At 43.0% G+C, this 15,844-nt stretch overlaps 1 protein-coding gene across 4 annotated transcripts in view; it reads left to right on the forward strand.

The window, feature by feature from the left end:
- The window catches only part of LOC120957390 (insulin-like growth factor-binding protein complex acid labile subunit), a 115,444-nt gene that overhangs the window by 46,748 nt on the left and 52,852 nt on the right, over positions 1-15,844 (forward strand). For all 4 annotated transcript variants that reach the window (XM_040379586.2, XM_040379584.2, XM_049610125.1 and 1 more), the window contains one exon: positions 10,118-10,253. The gene's annotated coding sequence lies outside the window, so the exon portion shown is untranslated. The remainder of the gene's footprint in view (positions 1-10,117; positions 10,254-15,844) is intronic.

The following is a 15,844-nucleotide window of genomic DNA, read 5'->3' on the forward strand; positions in this document are numbered from 1 at the left end:
CGACGATACATTCTGCGAAAGATTATTATTATAAATTGCATAGCTTCCTTGCACCATTTCTCCTTGTAGCTTCTCTCGCTCCACCTCACAGCACGGTTGCTATGTCGAGCTCTTCGACAACCCCTGGCACAGGAAATCGTTACGAGATGCTACTGTATGCGTTTTTGTGCCTTTTTTGCGGTGTGGGCGGAACCGCTTACATTGTGTGAGCATCAGTTTTTGGTAGTGGATCTGGGGCCGGATGCTTTGACGTTGCTGTTTCCAGAATTATTTGAAGTTTGCTCTCTTCTATCACCAAAATGAACAAGTTGTCTGTTAACACAGAAGAGCTAAATCTAATGTGGAAGTTGTTATAATGATTCTTAATCTCTCAAAAGAACGACCTATTAGATTATAAAATAGACTAATTTCTTGTTAGAAAGTAGAAAAATAATTATAAACTAATTAGACAAATATGATTCCATAGTCTTTTCGAGATATTGACGGCATAATGTTTGATTATCGTAATCGCTAAATTATACTTGCTTGTTCACGAGTTGTACATTGATGAATGATTGATGTTGTGTATCATAATTCACCCTGGTTCTAGTTATTTCAATGCACACATCAATGCAATGAAATGAAAACGATTATGTTTGTACTAGTAGTTGTTTGATTAAAGTCTGATAATGTAAAATGATCCTATTGGTTCCAGAGAATTGGGATAAATATTCAATTCCTTCCACAACATTTATATCGTATTTTTTACGGTTTATTTTACAATTTTGTTATATTTTTCACCAACAATTTGCACAATATTCAAGAGTTATGATGATGATATTTTTTTATCAACAGATTTTGACATGAATTACCTTACAATTCATTCAACTAAGCGCATTTCACGGCCGAGTATCTTAATCAAAACGTCAAAGTTGCGTTGAATCGTTTACAACCCACTTATACCAACAGTTATCCCGGTGAAATAAAAAAAAGGGCATCAAAACGAACAATTTCGCGCGAAACATTGTCGCCGGTGAAATGCGATGCAGCTCCACGCCGCGTTCGTGTATGTATGTAGATGCACTTGAATGCAAACAATTTTCATAACTGCAACTGGAGGATGTGCTGTGGTAGGTTAGGGAGAATGGGCGGAAACCTGAACCCAAACAAGATACATGCTCCATAAGCTGACACAAGCGCAATTTATGCATTCCCACACTTTTCACGTTTCACTTCTTCGGCGATGATATTACATTGCATTGCCAGCTGAAACGTTGGTTTCACGCTCTTTGATCTGTGGTCGTTTGAATTTTGGTAATTTTTATTATAATTTTGATTCTAAAAAAACTACTCCTCACTGTTGCTGCTCTTCTTCTTAAAACATCCAACCTTACGGAAAGCACAATTTATGGCTTCATGTCGCCGGTTGTGTGAAATAAACACAAACTCTCTTACACTCGCGTACCCTGCACAACGAACGACTTCAACCGGGGTGCAGCGATTTCGTACACTTTGCACCATAAATACTCTCGCACAGTGTACACCCATTATTGCCCATTTGTAAAAGCGTGTGGCACAGGAAATCGAAAAGTCAGTGCCAGATATGTCGGAACCAAACCGTGCATTCGCTCAAGAAGCCCCTTAGAGCCTCCCCTGGTCGGTAAGCTTCTTGGGTACTGCGAACGTACTTGCACTCTGCGATGTACGCTGGTGCGCTCGCCGGCAGACCGGAAATGTGCACATGCAAACGAAGTAGTTTTCCATTTTGCTAAGTTAATAGCAAAGGGGTTGGTATTCGTTCCCGTTGCTATCGCGGTTGAAAGGGGCAGATCGCATGCAAATGGGTTTGAAGGTTTTTTTTTTTTGCTGCCCTTGCTGCTGCTGCTGCCCCCAAAGGATGCCTTCTTTTGGTAGTATGCGGTGGCTTTTGCATGATGCAGCGATGCTGCTGCGAGATGCAACAACTGCAAACGCATAGCGCGTTTGCCTTTGGCACACTTTTCCTAGCTTGCCCGTTTTGCGGAGTAAAATGCTTTTCAAGAATGTAGGAAGATAATGCGCCTTGGGGAGAGTGTTTGACTAAACTACGTTTGCAATTTGAACCTATGATAGGTGGACCACATAGACACATAGTGCACTTGTGCCCGGAAGCGTGCCGGATGGAGTGTTTGTGCTCATGCTAGGATGGGATACTATAATTATGCTAGGGATTTGGCGTACAAATCGTAACATAAAGCATTATATGTTTGATATTAGTTTTTTTTATGAGTAATAGTTTACATTTGTTTTTAGATGATAATAACAACCAAGAATCACTAGTTCCGTCTGGAGTTGGAGTCCGTAGTGGGCCGAAGTCTGATTCCCGTCGATTTAAATCGATTCCAGTCGATTCAGACTCCAGTCAACTTCGGTCATCTCTAATTTCGGTACAATTCGGAAAACTTTGACTGCGTATGACTCGAGCTCTGACTCCGGATGATTCCAACATCACCTCTGGACGACTCCAGATACCTCCTAATCTGGATAACTTTGACTTCGGATAACTCCGGACGACTCCAAACGACTCTGGACGACTTCGGACAACTCCGGACGACTCAGACTCAGGAAGACTCTAACTCCGAACAACTCCGGACGACTCCGGACGAATCTCGACGATTCCGAAAGACTCCGGAAGACTCTGGACGACTTTGGACGACTCCGCACGACTTCAGACCACTCAGACTTAGGATGACTTGAACTCCGGATGACTCGGGACGATTCATAGTCAGGTTGACTTAGACTTCCGACGACTCCGGAAAACTCTGGACGACTCCAGGCGACTTCGGACGAATCTCGACGACTCCGAAAGACTCCGGACGACTCTGGACGACTTTGGACGACTTCGGACGAATCTCGACGATTCCGAAAGACTCCGGAAGACTCTGGACGACTTTGGACGACTCCGCACGACTTCAGACGACTCAGACTCAGGATGACTTGAACTCCGGATGACTCGGGACGATTCATAGTCAGGATGACTTAGACTTCCGACGACTCCGGAAAGCTCTGGACGACTCCAGGCGACTTCGGACAAATCTCGACGGCTCCGAAAGACTCCGGAAGACTCTAGGAAGATAATGCGCCTTGGGGAGAGTGTTTGACTAAACTACGTTTGCAATTTGAACCTATGATAGGTGGACCACATAGACACATAGTGCACTTGTGCCCGGAAGCGTGCCGGATGGAGTGTTTGTGCTCATGCTAGGATGGGATACTATAATTATGCTAGGGATTTGGCGTACAAATCGTAACATAAAGCATTATATGTTTGATATTAGTTTTTTTTATGAGTAATAGTTTACATTTGTTTTTAGATGATAATAACAACCAAGAATCACTAGTTCCGTCTGGAGTTGGAGTCCGTAGTGGGCCGAAGTCTGATTCCCGTCGATTTAAATCGATTCCAGTCGATTCAGACTCCAGTCAACTTCGGTCATCTCTAATTTCGGTACAATTCGGAAAACTTTGACTGCGTATGACTCGAGCTCTGACTCCGGATGATTCCAACATCACCTCTGGACGACTCCAGATACCTCCTAATCTGGATAACTTTGACTTCGGATAACTCCGGACGACTCCAAACGACTCTGGACGACTTCGGACAACTCCGGACGACTCAGACTCAGGAAGACTCTAACTCCGAACAACTCCGGACGACTCCGGACGAATCTCGACGATTCCGAAAGACTCCGGAAGACTCTGGACGACTTCGGACGACTCCGCACGACTTCAGACCACTCAGACTTAGGATGACTTGAACTCCGGATGACTCGGGACGATTCATAGTCAGGTTGACTTAGACTTCCGACGACTCCGGAAAACTCTGGACGACTCCAGGCGACTTCGGACGAATCTCGACGACTTCGAAAGACTCCGGACGACTCTGGACGACTTTGGACGACTTCGGACGAATCTCGACGATTCCGAAAGACTCCGGAAGACTCTGGACGACTTTGGACGACTCCGCACGACTTCAGACGACTCAGACTCAGGATGACTTGAACTCCGGATGACTCGGGACGATTCATAGTCAGGATGACTTAGACTTCCGACGACTCCGGAAAGCTCTGGACGACTCCAGGCGACTTCGGACAAATCTCGACGGCTCCGAAAGACTCCGGAAGACTCTAGATCACTTTGGACGACTTCGGACGAATCTCGACGATTCCGAAAGACTCCGGAAGACTCTGGACGACTTTGGACGACTACGCACGACTTCAGACCACTCAGACTCAGGATGACTTGAACTCCGGATGACTCGGGACGATTCATAGTCAGGTTGACTTAGACTTCCTTTGACTCCGGAAAACTCTGGATGACTCAAGACGACTCAGGATGAGTTCAACTCCGGACAACTCCGGACGTCTCCAGGCGACTCAGGATGGCTCCGATCAACTCCGGACGACTTCGGACGACTCCGGACGACTCTCGACCACTCCTGACGACTCCGGAAGACTCTGGATGGCTCTGGATAATACTAGACGAATTTTTGTTAACTTTACCCTTCAATAGTCCACTCTCCAAGAAGGTTAAAAATATTGCCATAAAGTCATTGGCTAAACCATCACGGATATACTTCTTGAGATTTAAAATAAAACCAAACCCAGACGATCAAAGCGATACACTTATTTGCAATTGAAGTTTCATAAACTATTTCTAGACTAAATGTTCTTACTGTGTGTTGAATTTATGTACTTTACGAAACAAATATGCGTAAATCTTTTGCATGTTAACTATATGTTTAATCCCAAAAGACTTCTGAATATTTCCCTCTCTCATCTCGTTACACATTTCGGTAACGCAATCAGCAACCCGTCCCGGGCTGAAACTAGATCACTATGAAATGCGTTCTGTGTTCCACTCCTTTTCGCTTTCCCCGTTCCCAAACCTTACAAAAGTGCACTTGCTGTGCTGCTTTTAGCATATTTTGTTGCAATCGTAGAGTGCTGCTTTTCATCTCTCCCACACAGGGCAATGGGTGCTTGGTGAGATGCCTCCAAGCGGCATCCGTCATTGCATGTCTCCGAAAACCCTCGCACAGAACCGCACAAACAAAACCAACCTCAGTCAAAATCCATTCGTTTCGGGTTGCATAGGATGCTAGCCGCTCTGGTAACAGTTGGCTGCTTCGCGGTACAATACGCTCGCTAGAACTTTGTGTTTTAGTTGCAATGCAATCTCATCTCCGTACTGCTCCTCACATGCCTCCACCATGCCGGTCATCTAAGGCTACGAGTTGGTCTTTGCCTTGATGTGTGTGTTTGTACGCTCTTCTTTTCTTCCCTCCGCAAACCGGCGAAAGCAATCGGATGAGCCATTGCAACCAACAGCCAGATTCATCTTGCCAGCACCAATAGCAAAGGGCCAACAAAGGGTGGCGGTGTGTTCCTGTGGGAACCTTTTCCGTTACACGAGTTGCAATTTTCAACCAGAAACATAATAGCAAAGCGTGAACGGGAGATGCACAAAATCGTGCCCTTGCCCGTGCGAGTGCGCGCAATGGTACGATTCTTCCGTTTGTTTATTTATTTTTTGCCTGCAAGTTTTCCACTATACCCGCGACTGAGAGTGTTTACCGCCCCAAATGCCCGAGAAATGATCAGCCGATGATAGGGCGCAACTAATTGCGTGTGCGGTGCTGCGAGCGGTGCTGCAAACTGTTCTATTAAATACACCCACGGGATGCGAAAGGGCGGCGACGGCGAGCTGCAAGTGTGTGTTTTGAAGCAAAATTGCTTCAACATTGCACTTTTGCAGGAAATGAGCTCCCGCGTCCCGTATCCTCGTATCGCGAGACCGCGTGGGGTGGATGGGTGGATGTGTTTTCAATCGCAGGAAGTTGCCAGTTTATTGCCCTGTGTGGCAGCAGAAATTGCTGCTGGTGAGCGCGGGCGCAATTGTGCCGAAAACGCGTAGGTGATAAAGTGTTTAGTACGTCTGTGTGTGTCCGTTCTGTGGGAATTTGTGAATTGTGTGCCCGCTTATATTGCCCTGTGCTGCAGCTGCGGTTAATGCTCGGAAGCAACAGGGACTCATTAGCAGCTCGCAGGATCGTTTGAGGATGTTATTGGGAATGTGTTTAAACGCTTGCCAGAATGTCGTTCTTTCGTGGTTTCACTTACTTTCACATTCCAACAAATGTGTGTAAAACTTTAAGTTGAAAAGTGACAGTTATTTGAGTGTAAGTTTTGAATTCAGTTGATGAGATGATTTTGTACACGTTGTTTTGTCGAGTTGAATAGTCTTTGAAATAAGGTTACAAAATAAAAATCGTTTGCTCTTTAACTTTTTACATTTTTATAGTGAATTCAATTTTTTAAATAAACATTTCTTACAGGGTTTTCCAAGCGTTATCATAGCTGTGGGACACTTTATTGTCTCTTTCTTCGGTGAAATGAATTTAATGTAAGGGGAATTGGACACTATAGCAATCTTGTTGGACAAATCCAATAGGAATTTACAAGGAATCTGTCCAAAAAGGGTGCCGTTTAGTCCAATTTTGTATCATATGAAGTTCTCTTCCCATAAGAAAGAGTCTACGATGTGTCCCACAACTATGAGAACTAATGGAAAATCCTGTAACAAAAAAATAGAATTATACTAACATTGATATTGATATTGCGTTGTTTACTACATTCTATAAATTAAATATTATAATAAATTAATTAATATTATAATTCATTATGAAATTTAAAATAAAATAAGAAAATCACAAAGCCTTACGCAACGCGTGTAAACTATCGAAACTCCTCGGTAATTTGTATATTTGTATATTTATTAAATGATCGAATAACCTCATAAGCCATCCGCTGCAAGCATTTATAGCATAAGCTTTTCCTTTTTATCAATTCGTACATTTTCTATATTCATATATTTATCCAACCGATTCTATTGTTAGCTTATCATCAAATGACCGCTTCCCATCCCAATTAATTCACTTTTTACCTTGAAAGTTCTATTCTACATGTTTTCTTATATTTTGCTTGTCAAACCTTCTTAAGAAACAAATATACCAAACATGATTGACAATTTATGGTATCGTTTGTGCAGCAAAACCCGCTTTTGATTGTGTTGTGTTACCCTTTACCACGACCTGTTGAACGGCAAAGTAATACTGCAAAGTCAACTTTTTTTTACACATTTCCATCCATCCGCAAGCAGCACTTCTCCATCTGCACCGAAAACTCATCTGCCTCGTCGATTGTCGTCCTTGATTGATGTTTGATCTGTGCGCTCGCCTCTGATGTGGAAACGTTCGTAAATCGTCCTTGATGGCAAATCATTCAAATGGTGCGCTGGGACTCGCACACGCAGAGGAATCACATTTAAAGCAGCACTTGCGGGGCTTTACGAACGAACACGAAGACACCGCCACTGCCACCATCCTTTCGGTTTGAGATAAACATTATCCTATCGGTAATCGAGCAGCCTCGCCACGTTTACAGACAAGATTTCGATTGCTCAATCCCACCCCAGCGAGCGACTCGTGCAGGTCAAATCGCAGACGAGAGCATACGTACATTCAATTTCGGGCTAAAGTTCCGGACATAATATTCGGGCTCCGGTTTGCTCCTCCTGGGGGTCCATCTTCCGTCCATTTTACCTATTCTCAGCGCCAACATTCGCACGGACCGAAAGGAAGGACGGAAAAGCAAACGATGGCAATATATGATGGGAAATTATTATTTGCCTTGAACGAAATTGAATGCTGGCGCGCTCGGTCTGGAAGGGCTGCCGGCTGCTCATCCCGAAAGGGCACCACGGAGAGATCATGGAGCAGCGGGAATTTGACTTTCCATTTTCACCGGGACCGGCTTAAGCACATCAAATAGGGAGAGACGCGCCTGTGTGTGTGTCTATGGCTGTATATGATAAAGAGTGTTTTGCGGAAGGAAATTGAATTCCTGCACGAGATGGTGTGCTGGTCGCTCATGGGGAAGTTATAACGATTGCTATCGATCGTAACATGTCTCCTTACTGTAAAATTCAATTTCCAGTACAGTAAAATGGTGAAATACAGCACACCATTTCCAAACATTACCCTGTGTCAATAGTGTAGGCTAAAGTGTAGATCCTGCGGAACATAGTTTATACGTTGCTTAAAACATGCAACATTGTTGCAACAGCATCAGCGTGCCCCATCCAAAAAAGGAATCGAAATCACCCACACCAGCACACACCTGCAAAACGAGAAGGCAGACAATTTCGCACCAATTTATTGTTTGCAGCGTCTCGTTTGCCAATTTGTTGCACTTATTTGTGCTCAATTAACATAAACAAATCGGCCACAATCGCGCGAGCGTGTTCCAATCAATAGACGAAACCGGGCGCATATTGTCGTCTAGTTGCGTTGTTGGTGCCACCCTCTATTCTGCTATTGCTTCCCAACACCTTTTCTTCACCAGCACCCGCTCGAAGGAAAACAAACGAGAGATTTATATCGCGCAAGTCGTCGTCGCCGTCGTCGTCCCGTGCCGTTCAGAATCGCATTAAAATTTATTGACCATCGTTATGATGCGCTCTCCGCGCAGATTCTTCTTCGCGAGCGCGCATTGATGTGCTGCCAAACCCCCCCCCCCCCCCCCCATATCACTTTCATACGATCGATTTATGGTGGCGAGACCTGCAAATGGTGTCCTGCAGGAATACAGAATGCGCCGATGGGTGTCCGCTGATTGCAGCACATTTGTAGGCCTTTTTTGCTTCTAAGCGTGATCCACGACTACCTGCTCGGGCCGGGAAAATCATGGTCACTCACAAACACACCTTAAAGGGTGAAAAAGATCGCAGAACTAAGGTGATGGTCTAGCAGCGAAGCTTTACTGCCAGCAGAATAGAAACCTTTGGAGAGCAGAACGGCGGAGCTTGCTTGACTCCGACCGGAGCGAAAGGAAAGAATTCGCGCCCGTAAAAGTTGGCATTAATATCGCCAACCACTCTTATGGGGTTGCTTGTAGTGTTCATCCCTGGCCGACCAAGAAGCAGCAAAGAGGGTGGCTTTAAATTGTAAATTGTTCCCCAAAGGTCCCTTGCCCCTTTGCTTTCCGGTTCGGTTTTGCCCGAACGGTTTTGTTTGCCGTTTGTATACATTCCAGCCGTTCACGAAAGGCGATCGCCCTATTCCTCTCGCCTCCCGGACTGGGAACAACGGCAACGAAAAACACCTTGTTCGGTGAATCGATAAATTTATGCTTAAATAATACATTTATTCCAACCGGCCAGAGGAACCAGCGGGCAGACTTGCCGGTGGACCTGAGTGTTTCCTCTTTCTTCATGCGCCCGGGTATTTTTTTTTTCTCTCAAGTTCGATTCGATCATCAGCTTGTGCTGATGATTGCTCTGGCGTAAAAAAAACCAACAAACGGCGGTAACACCAAACACACACACACACACATACAGTGGGACCATGCACCCGCCCGCGGTATGTCCTGCCTGGATGTTGTTCCGTAGCGAAAGAGCGCTGGATCGGGTCGTGCACTGATGCTGATCTGCTGATAGCGCTGCTGCCGGTGCGCCGGAGTGGTTCGTTTTCCTTGGCTGATTTTCGACCCCGCGATCGGTGGACTGGGGAGCGGGTGGATTTCCTTTTACACCTTTACACAAGGGCGTGTTTGTGTGTGTTTATGGGAGCCTTCTCGCGCACCCATTGTTTGATGTGGATGGCAATTTATTCGGCAAACGATTCCGAAAAGCCGATGATCGGCACGCGCGATAGGGAGAGTTTTTGTTGTTTTTTTTTTTCGAGGTGAAAGATATTTCTGCTTTTTTTGGCATTTTTGTACGTTTGGATGGGTTGGGAAAATGGGTTATAAGTATAGCCTAAATACACAGGAAACACCTTTAAGGTGTTATTCTCTCATGCAGGTTGTTCGGTAAACGGATCACAATTTACGATGAGGCTCGATTTGCATCGCATTAAGTGGTATAGGTTTAGGCATTTTTTTACAATAATTTTTTGTTAAATAATTTCCTTTGTTATGTTTTTATTTATTGCAATTACAACCTATCCTTCGGGTACGAGCGCTCCTATCTTACTGATTTACGTTTTAATCACATTTATACCACCACTAACCTGAATGCACTTTTCACCTTTTTGCAGCCTTTCCAGCGCACTTGCACCTAATTGCAGCAGAATGGATTACGTGGACCCCGGAGTAGCAACCAAAGCCACGAAAAAGAGATGAGCTACGACGACCCGATCCCGATCGTTCTGTGCTCGATAGTGTAAAAAAAAGGTAAGGAATTTTAATATCACTTCATTCAACGCGCTGCCCGGCTCGAAAGCTAACCGGCATTGCACTTTTCCTTCGTTTGCTGGTGTTCATTCGCTTTCTGCCTAGAAATGGAAGAGTTTTTTTTAAATATAAATGGTTGTTTATTTCTGCTCTCTGACTCGTGCAGATCGTTGACCGAAAAGGAATTGCAAACAGAGCCCTTGCGGACGTAAGAAAAATAGCATAACAAGACTGAAATAAAAGCAAACGGAACATAATACAATCTCACAGTAAATCCAATTATGTTGCGCTTGCCTATGAATGTTCAGGTTTTTTTTTTTTAATTTTAAATTAGTGAGGCTTGTAGTGTGGTGGAGAGCGAGTAAAAAAAATTGTTCATTTCAGAGCTTCCATAAATTTCGCCTACACGCCTAGCAAAAACAGCTAAGAATTGGAGCTTACTTTTTCTTATTTGCATCCTCTTTTTCACGAGTTTGCGCTGGGGTCAATAATTTACTTTCCTCCGATTATCAATATTCACACATAATTAATCGCCCATGAAACGATACAATGATCATGGATGGAGTTCCATCCTACCAGCACCTCTGTGAAAACTAGCTCATAGACAGCGTAGCAAGAGAACGATATCGATTATTATACAACCGAACCGTTTGTTTGCGTTGTTATCGTTGGTTGTGCCATGGTGACAAGAGCGAAGGAGTAGGAATTATGTGGCTTCATAAATAAACATCCAACACCAAATTGTATTCCAAACTTTTCGCTGCCCCACAGAGCGTGTGGGCTGCTTTTTGCGTACAGCAATGTGTTTTTGACACAACGAACTGAGCAAGTGTGTGGCCCTCCCGCCGTGTGGGCATCATTTGGTTTCTTGCCTTCGTTTATTCACAAAAGCTTTCTGACGAACAGGAGGAGCAAAAACGAAAACCTGATGTATGAGAGTGTGTTTTGTTTTTGCTGGCGTGAATGAACATGAAAACTAAATCAAAAACTTGAACCAACCAACAGAAAGCCGTCCGATAACGTCTCCGGACGGTGTGCCGTGCTCGATAAGAACGCGTGCCTTCTAATCCAATAAGTGACTGTTGTCGACGATACGGGAATTATGGTCGTAAAACGCAGCTTTACATATCAGAACGCCCACCGGGGCGAGGGGTTTTGGGTTTCGAGCAGAGGGTGTGAAAGAGAAGATAGAGAAGAAGCTTGCTGGTGAGCCGTGTGTGGCGAAGTTGATATATTCCTACTCAACTACAGCTCTAGCATCTTCAACGATGGGATGAGAGTTTCATCAGCTATGCCGAAACGATTATCGGTACGAACGTAGGAAAGAAAGCTGCTTTTGCGTGTAAAGTTGGTTAAATACGTATGGATTAATCTTAATGATTAGTTGTTCAATGTTGTAAATTGAATATTTATTATTTTAATTCGCAGACATTAAAAAGAAGAAGTACACTCTTTGAACGGGTGATCGTAAATAGCGCCACCTGTGGAAAATGATGTTTATTCCGATGTATTGGGCAGTTTGCCATTCTTGAAAGCGCTTCGGTGAACAGTGAGATGGTTTAGACCTTACTAGGTGACATTTAAATTTTGTTGCTCAATGTTAGTTCGCAAATTTCTTGCATATAAAGTTGAATATATAAAGATTGCCTTCAACACATCATAACAAGACATTTTTTTAAAAATATTATCTCACCATATAGCCAGATACACACACATCCTCTGCGTAAATTTTCTTTTATCTCTCTTAAAACTAAACGAAAATGACAAATAAATGACTTCATTATAATTGAATAAATTTATGGTTCTGGTCGCGCCATGTCTTCCTATGTCCTAATATTTTGGAAATATGATGTGGGTCTTCCTTCTTAATTTATTCGCCCTTCAGAATTCATCCAATTCTCCTATTTATGTTCTTTGGCTTCTATTTTCGCACACAAGTAATAATTTGGAGAAGCTACCATTTTCAGATATTTGTGCTCGATAGAAAATTGGGTTATCGATGAGTTCATAATAAATTCTTCGTTCCTGCAAGTTCATTTCATTATTATTATTATTATTATTATTATTATTATTATTATTATTATTATTATTATTATTATTATTATTATTATTATTATTATTATTAGTGTTGGAACCTTACAACAGCATAATAGAAGGGTTCCAACGACCTGTCGACATTAGCGTTAGGAATTGTTTAGGAGAAAAAGAGATAGGAAAAAAGGGAGAAAAAGCTAGGTGAAAAACGATAAAACGGTCTCGAAAGACAAATTCTGGCATTATCGTAAACGAACCGGCGGAATAAACAGACTAATTTTTTGGCAACAGCTAAAGTATAACAAAAAACCTTTAACGTGTTCGGCACTTAATTATTTTCCGCTTCGTTTTCTAACATTCCAAAAAATTAGATCAACTATAGAGTCAAAAATCGTTTCGTAGATCAAAATCGAAGTAAGTCGCGCGTGTGTTTCTATTCGCGTAAAGATAAACCGTGTTGCAAGTGACGAGTGAAAGGAAGGCTGAGTACGCGTCGTATGCGAAGGGTGGAACCAGCTACCGAAAGACGAGTCCAAAGATGGAACGCGAGTACGTCTCCATCGACCCTAGCGGAGCATTCCACACGGGAACATTGCGCGAAGCTGCCATCTCGTCGGAAGTAGTCACCCCCAGAAGGTGCATTTCAACAAATGGAAATTGGATGCCTTATGAGCGGGTGCAGAGTAAGGCGGGAACCTTACATCGTCGCAAACTCATCACGTCGGAAGTAGCCACTTTGAGGAGCATCTCTGAAGCAGGAGACGCGAGTCCTCACAAACAGGTGCAAAGTAAGGCGGGTGAGTTACATAGACACGGAACGCAAAGATCACGGGTCGGGACGGAAGGGATGAGATCTACGTACGAAAGACGGCGACAGAAGAGATATCTGCGTCAGCGCAAGCTGCGGAAAGTCGATGATGAAAACGTTCATAACAGTTTCGCGGACCGAGGCACACCGGTAGAATTCGAAACAGAATTAGAATTGTGGCTTCGCGGCATAAAGCATCATTCGAGGCAGACCACAGCAAAGGAAAATGGCCTTTCGTCAACCGAGGGTCATGAACTTCCTGATGATGACACGCACACTACCCAGAGCCGTGCAACACAACACAGCCAAACGATGTCGGCCTGTACAATACACATGCAGCATCTTAGAGAAGCGAACACTCTAGGAAGTGCGATTCATCTGGAGAACGCAACACAATCGCAACACATGTTGCACACCGATTATGCCACTGACCACGAATGTGAAATTCGGAACGTGACACGCTCGAGGTATAACTCACACCGGAGAAAAAAAGCACATTCCGCACACGTATCACGCACGAGGAAAAATAAGCACCAGTCCGCGGTACACTTGAAATGCACTTCACACTCAAGGCTCCCCACACAGTCCTTACAAATGGCTAGCATCGGGGACGGGTGTATGACGATGATGTCTCGACCAATATGCTTTGATTGGATGAAAACAAGGACAATCTCATCGAAGGTGTTGATCGATGGACGTTTGAGCTGGTTGATGGTCTGCTTAGTGATACCGGCTTGGCTACCATCCCGGTGCAATCCGGTGGCACAAAGGAACTTATTCCTCAACAGAAGAAGCTACATTAGATCGAGCAGTATAGCAGTGAATTCAGAGGCGAGTCAGCTACTTCGGATTCAGCCCCAAATTCAGCAGCTTGTACAAGCGAAGCAGGCGAAGCGGCGCATCCGGCTTACTGTAACGCAACGGATCCGCAAATTGTTCAATCAGAGCAGGTAGCGAGCGATGTTATTTTAGCTTCTGTGCTAGTATGTGTCGTCTCTGGAGGAAGCTCGGAATTCCTGCATGTGGACCGGAGCCAACAAACGCAAACATGAGATGATAAGAAGCTCCAGTCCACCCCATGGTATGAAATGTTGTTAAATCTAAAACTAAAATAATTTCGTTTTAGCTGTAGCAGCGAGTGGAAGGTACATATACTTAACTAAGCCGGACGAACAATAACGCCTAGCGGGGAGGAAATGACAGCGGCGGTGTAATTTAGGGTTATCAACGATGCACCGTCTACCAATAAAAGCACAATATACGCGTGTATTTTGTGAAACGTTGAGGTGAAAACAATCGGATCTGAAAAACCACATGTAATCGGCGAATGACAACAACACACGCGAACGTGATATGACAGGTCCACAAAGGAAGTGAGGCGACAGTTGAAGTGAAACGCCAGGTAGAATCAACTGTGCCACACTTGGGGGGACATTGTTGGAACCTTACAACAGCATAATAGAAGGGTTCCAACGACCTGTCGACATTAGCGTTAGGAATTGTTTAGGAGAAAAAGAGATAGGAAAAAAGGGAGAAAAAGCTAGGTGAAAAACGATAAAACGGTCTCGAAAGACAAATTCTGGCATTATCGTAAACGAACCGGCGGAATAAACAGACTAATTTTTTGGCAACAGCTAAAGTATAACAAAAAACCTTTAACGTGTTCGGCACTTAATTATTTTCCGCTTCGTTTTCTAACAATTAGTATTATTATTATTATTATTATTATTATTATTATTGTTATTATTATTATTATTATTATTATTATTATTATTATTATTATTTTTATTTTTTTTTTAATTATTATTATTATTATTTTTATTATCATCATTATTATTATTATTATTATTATTATTATTATTATTATTATTATTATTATTATTATTATTATTATTATTATTATTATTATTATTATTATTATTATTGTTATTATTATTATTTTTATTGTTCTTCAAAAGTTTCTTTCATTTTTTATTTCTATATTCTGGATTTCTGGATGGATTTTCTATTAATTTAAGATTTAATTTATGTACATGTTTGGCTGTTTGCAAGTGAGAGATGTTCGTGTATGTTAACAATGGTAATGCAATCGAGAAAAACGTTTATTGTTAGGGTTTTCTATGTTTTCTATGCAGGGTTTGCTATGTTTATCATAATTTATTAAATTTAATCGATTAATATCACATCACATTAATATCATTGATCTGTCAAATGATCTGTAAGAGTACTTCATTTTAAACCATATGGCCACTGCTCATCTCAGTGTGCACCGTTTGCAAGCTTCGATCGTGTCATCTAAATCGCCAGTTTAACGTGAAATGACACAAACACAACGAAAATCCTTTTTAAGGTATGCAAATACAATGCTATCAATTCGCTCTGCTTGTGTTTCTTTTACAGAACTTTAAATTACCATTACCTATGCTTTCTCCAACCAAAGTGTGCGAACGTGTTGCGATTATGAGAACAGATGGACGGAGATTTTCTTTGCTACGTAAGTGGCGGGTCCAAGCTGAACTGTGCTGCAATGCCACTGACCGGTTGATGGCGTTTATTAGCGCAACAGCGTTCTGTCTAATTCAATCCGGGGTGTCATCTGGCCCATCGTGCACATTACGTGTTTATGAAACTGCACAACGATCCAATATTGGATGCTGTTTTGAGATTCACCTCCACCTCTGGTGTTTGTGGGTGTGCGTTGTACCAGCTGGTGTTTCATAAATAACCGAACGCTTTGTGTCTTTGGCGA

The sequence above is a fragment of the Anopheles coluzzii genome, chromosome 3 (assembly GCF_943734685.1).
Source record: "Anopheles coluzzii chromosome 3, AcolN3, whole genome shotgun sequence".
Lineage (NCBI taxonomy): Eukaryota > Metazoa > Arthropoda > Insecta > Diptera > Culicidae > Anopheles > Anopheles coluzzii.